Raw genomic sequence first — 6,964 nt, 5'->3', positions numbered from 1 at the left:
TATTTTTGCAGCAATATATGTTTCAAATAGTGCACCAAGCAGGGCGGGCACACGCAAATGCCGACTTCCTGTCTTGATGTGCAGAGTGGACAGGGGAAGCAGAGACTGGTAGGGAACAAAAGGGGGAGGTGTGTGACAGGGGACCCGGCCCCCGCACTCTGGACCGCCCGTCGCCTGGGCACAGACTCAGCTGGTGTGCTGAGCAGCACAGGCGCACAGAGGTCTGGGCCCGAATCCACAGGCCTTAGGACCCCGGGCCGGCTGGCCGGCCAGTCCTGATGCCGGGGCGCGGCGTGACGCCAGCCAGGGCATACAAGAGGGAGGAGGGAGGGAAGGAAAGGGGGGAGAGCGGGAGCTGGCTGTGCTCTCAAACCTCGCAGGCAGAGAGTGACCCCGTGGGACTGAGGGAGTGCCGAATGCCACAGCAAGGCAACCAGCCGTAGGCCTGGGGAGGGAGCAGCCCAGTGGCAGCCAGAGGGGGCCCCAGCAGGATGGGCAACCCGGGAGCTGGACAGATGCTGGGGAAACAGACACACGCGGAACCGGTCCAGGTGACGGCGGAGAAATCCGAAAGGAGAACTGAAAGCAGGACTACGGGAGGGACTGTGAGGAGAAAAGCAGAGAGGGACAGAGGTAGAAGGGGCACCGGGGCGTGAAACCCACCAGACGCCCCCTCTGCTACACCATCTACATGTTTGGTTAGTCTATAAAGTGCGACCAGACCATTTGTTGTTTTTTTCTGTAACAGACTAACTCGGCTTCCCCCTGAAGCTCCTTAAAAAGCAAAGAAGCTGAAAGTTACTAAGAAACAAAGATACCTTCCAAAGCACAGCAACTGACTGAGAACAATTCCCATCTTAATAGTCTACAAATCACCAGTAATAAAGTGACACAGAAGAAAACTGCCCTCCCCAAAAAAAGTGTTCACAGCAATGCAGTCAGCAGCTGTTTTGTCATTCTCTTCGTCATGTGTTGGCAGGAGGTTACAGTTTAGTGCATTTCCAGAAAATGTATGTGTAAATCCAGTAGCTCCAATTTACAGGGTAATAGCCGGGGCAGAGGCTTTACACAACAGGATATGCCTGGCAAAAGTTTGCGAACAGCCCCTGGACTGAGTTCACACCAAGTCTGAGGAAACAGATTATCTAGAATGGATAGCAGTCTCTTCTCTAGGTGGGACCCAACAAGCCTTTTCCACCTCTGACTCTATAAGGGTGACTGGATCCTGGATGATTGGAAAAAGGCAAATGTAGTGCCCATCTTTAAAAAAGGGAAGGACAATCCAGGGAACTACAGACCAGTCAGCCTTACCTCAGTCCCTGGAAACATCATGGAGGGGATCCTCAAGGAATCCATTTTGAAGCACTTGGAAGAGGGGAAAGTGATCAGGAATAGTCAACATGGATTCACGAAGGGCAAGTCGTGCCTGACCAATCTGATTAGCTTCTATGATGAGGTAACTGGCTCTGTGGACATGGGAAAGTCAGTGGATGTGATATTTAAGTCTCGGCTTGACAAAGCCCTGGCTGGGTTGAATTAGTTGGGATTGGTCCTGCCTTGGGCAGGGGGCTGGACTCGATGACCTCCTGAGGTTTCTTCCAGCAATATGATATAACTTGACTTTAGCAAAGCTTTTGATATGGTCTCCCACAATATTCTTGCCAGCAATTAAGGAAGTATAGATTGGGTAAATGGACTGTAAGATGGATAGAAAGCTGGCTAGACAGTCACTACCCTTTGGGCCCGACAAACAGCTCGATGTAGGTTGGGGGTTGGTTTCTAGCAGAGTGCCCCAAGGATCTGTTCTAGGGCTGGTTTTGTTCAACATCTTTATTAATGACCTGGATGAGGGGATGGATTGCACCCTCAGCAAGTTTGCAGATGACACTAAGCTAGGGGGAGAGGTAGATACGCTTAAGGGCAGAGATAGGGTCCAGAGTGACCTAGACAGATTAGAGGGTTGGGCCAGAAGAAATCTGATGAGGTTCAACAAGGACAAGTGTAGAGTCCTGCACTTGGCACGGACGAATCCCAAGCATTGTTACAGGCTGGGGACTGAGTAGCAGTTCTGCAGAAAACAACCTGGGGATTATAGTGGATGAGAAGCTGGAAATGAGTCAAAAGTGTGTCCTTGTAGCCAAGAAGGCTAATGGCATATTAGGTTGCATTAGGATGAGCATTGCCAGCAGATCCAGAGATGTCATTATTCCCCTTTATTTGGCTCTGGTGAGGCCACATCTGGAGTATTGTGTCCAGTTCTGGGCCCCCAATTACAGGAAGGATGTGGACGCATTGGAGAGGGTCCAGTGGAAGGCAACCAAAATGATTAGGGGGCTGGAGCACATGATCTATGCGGGAGAGGCTGAGGGACTTGGGTCTGTTTAGTCTGCAGAAGCGAAGAGTGAGGGGGGATTTGATAGCAGCCTTCAACTTCCTGAAGGGAGGTTCCAAAGAGGATGGAGAGAGGCTGTTCACAGTAGTGAGATGGCAGAACAAGGAGCAATGGTCTCAAGTTACAGTGGGGGAGGTCTAGGTTGGATATTAGGAAAAACTATTTCCCTAGGAGGGTGGTGAAGCGCTGGAATGGGTTACCTAGGGAAGTAGTGGAGTCTCCATCCCTAGAGGTGTTTAAGTCTCGGCTTGACAAAGCCCTGGCTGGGTTGATTTAGTTGGGATTGGTCCTGCCTTGGGCAGGGGGCTGGACTCGATGACCTTCTGAGGTCTCTTCCAGCTCTATGGTTCTATGATTCTAAGAGTACATCTACACTACGCGCTTATTTCAAAATAATCTATTTTGGAATAATAACTCCTTAAATTACTATTTCAAAATAGCGTGTCCCCAGTACAAATGCCCATCAAAATAGCACAGAATTATGTCGAAATAGCATGTCCACACTGATTGGAGCCTGAATCACATTCAAGTCCCCCTGGAAGCACTCCGGGCAGGGCATGAGGACAGCAGTCACTTCCTGTAGCTGCCGCCTGAGGCTAGCTGAGGCTCATGCCCTTGCGCACACCACAGCACTCCAGCCATGTAGCTGGACCTGCTGCAAAGCACTCACTGGCTCTTAGACCTCATGCCGCACCTCCTGGTGCAGTTACTTCAGGCTGCCCACATGGCACTGCAGGACCAAGACTAGCACCTCATGTGGAAGGACACCTTCCTGGAGCTGTGTGAGTGGCTCACCCCTGCCCTCCGGCGACGGGACACCCACATGTGACCTGCCATCCCCTTCCAGAAGTGTGTTGCTGTGGCACTTTGGAAGCTCGCCACACTGGACAGCTACCACTTCATCAGGAACCAGTTCGGTGTGGGGAGATCGACCATTGGGGCCATGTTCATGCAGGTTTGACTCTCTTCCTATTGTCCTAGGAGCATGGTGAATTCTTGGAATGGGGTTCCCTAGGGAAGGGGGGGCTGTGTGTGTGGATTCTCCCTCCCTGGAGGCTTTGCAGTCCCACCTTCACAAAGCCCTGAGAGGGTTGTTGTTCCTGGTGTGGGAAGGGGCTTGGGCTCAGGGAATCCTGAGGTCTCTGGCAACCCTGTAATCAGGGTTCCTGCTAAGGTGCACATCTTCATGGCCATGCACAAGAAATTCTAAACCCACCCACCTCCTTCCCAGACCCGTGCAGCAGCACTTACCTTCCTGCTGGACCGAAAGGTGAGTGACGTGGTTACTCTGGTGGATGGGGACAGGGACACGGCAGTGGCCGTAGCCATAGCCACGTGTTAGGCAGCTGCTAGGGTGGCCAGGGCCGCATGGGGAGGAGCTGCTCTGCTCTGATGACTGGGACGGAGGCTGAGGCTTTCTGGGAAGCGGCTGCTCGGGTGGCCGGGGCCATGTTGGGAGCAGCTGCTCGGACAGCCAGGGCCAGGGCCAGGGCTGGGGCTGCATGGGGAGTGGCTGCTCAGGCTGCCGGGGAGGAGGCCAGGGCAGTGTGGGGAGTGGCTCCTCTGGCTGCTCAGGTGGCCGGAGCCAGGGTCGGAGCTGCATGGGGAGCAGCTGCTCTCGAGGCCAGGGCTGTGTGGGGAGTATCTGCTTGGACGGCTGGAGCCAGGGCTGTGCCAGTAGGCGTCCATGCTATTTGTGCAGCATTATGCAGTGTGGCCAAGTGGTCATGCACAAGGAAATACCCAGCAGCTCCAGACACAATGACATGGAGGTGGCCCTGGAGACACAGGACATCCTCTCACCTGCTAGTCAAGAGTCACACATCACACCATTGGATGCCCTAGAACCATTTTGCACTCCAGTGGCACAAAGGTACCCTAAAGGCAGTAACCTCACTTCCCTATTTGGTTCTTATCCCCAGTGTAGATAGGGGATGCCCTAGCTTGCTTAGAACCAATGAAATGGCTCTGTGGTGCCCCACCCCCCAAAGCTCACATCATATGGGCATTCTGGAGGAAAACTAGAGCAGTGCTTATATTTGGCCTCCTACGACTTCTATGGAACTGTGGGCTATGCAGACTTAGATTAGCCTCAAGGCCGCTCTAACATACAACATCAGCTGAACTTCCTTCTGGCAAGATGGAAAATACAGAAGGCACAAAGAGGGCATAGACACATCTTTCACTCTTTCAGGGTATGTCTAAACTGCAGAGTTATTTGGAAAAACAGCCATTTTTCCAAAAAAAACCTTCAGTTATGTCCACACTGCAATTGCGTTCTTTAAAAAAAAAATAGAAAGTACAGAGGAGTTTTTCCGACAGCAGTAAACCTCTTTCTACGAGGAAGAACTCCTTTTCCGACAGACCTCTTTTGGAAAAAGGTGTGTGTAGATGGGGAGGAGGGTTTTCTTTCAAAACAAGAAGCCTCCAGGAAATAACACAGTTGCCCTGGTGGCCACTCCGTCCAAAGTAATCACAACTCTATAGTTCCTGTCGCCTGGCCCCTCATAAAGCTAGAGGCACTCTGTACAAACCTTGTGGCAGGAAGCCGGCCCTGGAGCAGCATCCTGACTACGTGGATCTCCCTGCCACAGGCCTGCTGACCCATGGCACAGCCACAAGCCCCCCGAAACCCCCCTGGCCCTTGCAGGGAGCACAACCAGGGCTCCCAGGACCCACCGAGGGGTACCAAGCGGTGGGCACCCTCGTGGTCTGGAGTGGAGATCCTGTCCCTCCTCGAGCTGTGCAGGGAGGAGGAGACCCTACAGGATCTCCGCTACAAACGCTGCGATGCGGACATTTATGGCTGGATGCCTGAGGCCCTGGCAGAGTGGGGACACCCACCCCAGACCTTAGAACAGGTCTGGAGTAAGGTGAAGAAGCTCTGCCAGGGATATGCGAGGGCCAGAGAGCACAGCTCACGCTCCGGGGAAGGACCCCACACCTGCCCATATTATGCAGAGCTGTACCAGATCCTGGGGGCTGGGGAAGCCCTTTCCCATGAGCAGGCAATGTCTGATGCCGGGGACGGATCTTCAGGTGAGTGCTCTCAGTTTGTCACACACACAGGGAAGGGGAGGCGGGCGCAGAGGGGGAGGGATGTGAGCGTCGCTCAGCCTCCTTGGGCTGGATATCGTGCTGTAGTCCATGCACGTGGAACCACATGCAGTGTTATTGTGTGCCACGTGGCCTCAGCAGCTAGCCCCTGAGCACCCCCAGGTTCCTGCTCCCAGGCTCAGGGTAGGCCACACATGTCTGGCCCCGGCACGGGGATGCCCTCCCACCATCTGCCACGGCTGAAAGCAGGCTAGCCACAAGGGCGCAGGCACCACCCAGACACACCAAGGAGTGCTGCACACAGCACGCGGGAATACCTGCATGTGCGGGACACCACCCGCTCCCGCAAGCAGCGCTGCGAGACGCAGGTGTGTGTGTGGACTCCAGGGAGGGCCAGGCTGCTCCTGGCTCCTCTGCTGCCCATGAAGGGATCCCACTGTGGCTGGACACTTCCCTTGCCTGCTTGTCTGAGGGGGAGGAGTGGGCAACATGGTCCCCTGGGCACCTCAGGGCCCCTGTGAGGCAGGGCCTGCTTGTGCAACCCACACATGGCCTTACTCCCGGGACATCCCCCGTCCCCTGGCCCGAGTACTGTTGGTCACTGCTCAAAAAGGAGGGAATGGCCTCAGGGACAGTGTCTGCATGGATGACTGACCGTCTCTCCCTCTTTTTATTCTCCACAGCCGGAGCAGCTGTGACTAAGGGGCGAGCCATGACACCCGAGCCAGCTGCCCGACCCCGGGGGACCCAAAAGTGCTCCAGGGTCCAGGAATACCTAATGAGGCAGTATGTGGGCGTCCTGTGCGACATGCAGCAGACCCTGGAGCAGAAGGTCTGGGATGATGCAGGTGGTGGACCTGCATGTGGGACCAGCTTATGCGGCAGGGTGATAACATGTGTGCCATCATGCAGGAAATGATGGCACACCCAACTGTTGTTGCTGTTCCTGCCTACCACCCTCCTGCCCTCCCTGCTATGCCCATTCCCCTCCCCCTGCCACCCAAGCAATGCCTCTGCTCCCTCCCCAAGTGATGCCCATGCCCCCTGTCCCCCCCCCGTCATCGCTGACACCGCTCCAGCCCCCCATCCTGCCCACCCTCCTGTGGTCCCAGGACCCACCCAACCCCAAATTCGACAAGGTTCCCGCACCCGAGGTGGGACATCCAGATGCCCACCATGCCACTCCCAGCCCTGAGCCACCCTCCAGGTTATGAGCCCCCTCCCCAGCTTTTTTTAATGAAAGATAAATACAAAGTTTGTTCTGTAAAATTCCAAGAGGTGTCTTTATTCAGAGTTCAGGGAAGCGGGGAAGGGAGGGGCTGTGGTGGGAAAGGGATATTGGAGCAAGCCAGAGGCTCCTAGCGGGGAGGCCCTGGGGAGAGTTACTGGGGTCCTTGAGAGAAACCCTCCCTCAGGGCCTCCCGGATGCGCACCCCCACCTGATGGGCCTGGTGGATGGCAGCTGTTCGCGGTTGCTCGAAGGCCCTCCCTTCATGGCAGGCCTCTGCCCCCCAT

Source organism: Pelodiscus sinensis, unplaced genomic scaffold, assembly GCF_049634645.1.
Source record: "Pelodiscus sinensis isolate JC-2024 unplaced genomic scaffold, ASM4963464v1 ctg38, whole genome shotgun sequence".
NCBI classification, from domain to species: Eukaryota; Metazoa; Chordata; order Testudines; family Trionychidae; genus Pelodiscus; species Pelodiscus sinensis.
Note: the sequence above shows the minus strand (reverse complement) of the source record.